A 1,900-nucleotide genomic window follows, 5' to 3' on the forward strand; every position below is an offset into this window, starting at 1 on the left:
GCCACCACCGCCCAGCCACAGTTCTCTATCTTGACCCCTCCAGACTCTTAAATGCCTGAGGTGCCCATCGTCTGCCCACTTTTCATCATCAGTATATTTTCCTTTATAGATTTTCAAGTCATGATCCATAAGGAAGATGAAAATTATTTACAGAGCCACAGTAATAATGTCACAATAAATAAGACAAGACAGAATGCGGGGGTGGTCTCTAACTAACACCCTTTAAATCAAATCGTTGTTGTCAAGAAGGAAATGTTATGCATTAAGAAAAATCTGTCCATCTGCATGGAAGCTACGGATCATGTATAAGCCATCTTTCATTCAAATGGTCACCAGGGCTTTCATTTCCAACATAGATTGTCTGTGCTGCTAAAATAAACTCAGATTTGAACCAAATTCTCACCCATGTTGACTGACATTCCTTTCTATGTTCCATCTCAATTGTTAAGGACACTGAGGAACCTGTCCCCATGGTGACCTTAGTCCACTTATGCTAGACCCAATGGCACGGTCATCTTTATCATTGCCATGACAACTAAGCCGGCAAAGCACTCATGAGGGTAAGCCACAGAAGCCAGAGAGAGCTTCCTGAGAGACCCCGGCATCGTATTCCATGTTCTCACACCTCTGGATGCTCTAGTTTCTGCTCTGTTAATGTGATTCTTAAAAAATGACCAAAGGCATTAGGGGAGGAATTTATTTGGCTTACATGTCCAAGCCACTGAAGGAAGCTAAAGAACTCAAGTAGGAGCTAGAACAAAAACCATGGAGGAACACTGCTTGCTGGCTCACTTACAGACTTAAACTTAGCTTTCTTACACAGCCCAAGACCATCTGCCCAGGGAACGGTACTGTCCACATCAGGTATTAGTCAAGAGAACTTCCAACTTGAACTCACAGAGACCCACTGCCTCTGCCTACTGAGTGCTGGGATTAAGAGCATGCATCACCAACATCCAACACTCTCTGTTTTAAAATGGGGCCTTGCTACTAGACTAAGCTGGCCCAGTACTCACTATATATAGCCCAGACTGATCTCAAATCCATAGCAAACCTCCTATCTTAGTACATGCTGTTCTTTTTTTCAACAGTTTGATGTACAGATACATACCTTCTCATCGTGCATTCTCCATTGCACACAGTAGACATTCATTAGCTGCTTGTCAGAATGAACTAAATCAGTTTCCCTCCATGTCCTTCATTTGCTTGTTGGTTTTGGAGACAAGGTCTAAGGTAGCCTGGTGTCTTAGTCTCCTGTTGCTGCTATACAATACTCTGAGTGAACAATTTATGGGAGAAAGAGCTTGTTTAGTGCCCGGTTCAAGGTTCAGTCTATCCTGGTAGGAAATAAAGGCAGCGGGAGCTTGAAGTAGCTAGATACATCAAGTTTGCACCAAAAGACAGCAATAAATGCATGCTGCTACTTCATTCTCTTTCTCCATTTGTAGAGTCCAGGATCTCAGCCAGGAAATGGTACTACAGTGGGTGGGTTTTCCTGTCTTCATTAGCATCATCTAAGTAATCTCCTTCAGGCATTATGCATAAACTTAGCCTCCCAGGTTATTCTAACCATCACACATCTAGGATGGCTTTCAATTTCTGATCCTGCTGCCTCTACCTGCTGGGGGTATTAGATAATAGGCATATGCCATCGCACCTAAATCACACATCTTTAAAGTATTTTACAGTTGGAAAGTAATGCTAACAATAACTATTTTTATAAATAGCATTTTATTGTCTAAAGAATGGAAAGATAGCCGGGCGGTGGTGGCACACGCCTTTAATCCCAGCACTCGGGATGCAGAGACAGGCGGATTTCTGTGAGTTCGAGACCAGCCTGGTCTACAAGAGCTAGTTCCAGGACAGGCTCCAAAACCACAGAGAAACCCTGTCTCGAAAA

Source organism: Microtus ochrogaster, chromosome 16 (genome assembly GCF_000317375.1).
Source record: "Microtus ochrogaster isolate Prairie Vole_2 chromosome 16, MicOch1.0, whole genome shotgun sequence".
NCBI lineage: Eukaryota > Metazoa > Chordata > Mammalia > Rodentia > Cricetidae > Microtus > Microtus ochrogaster.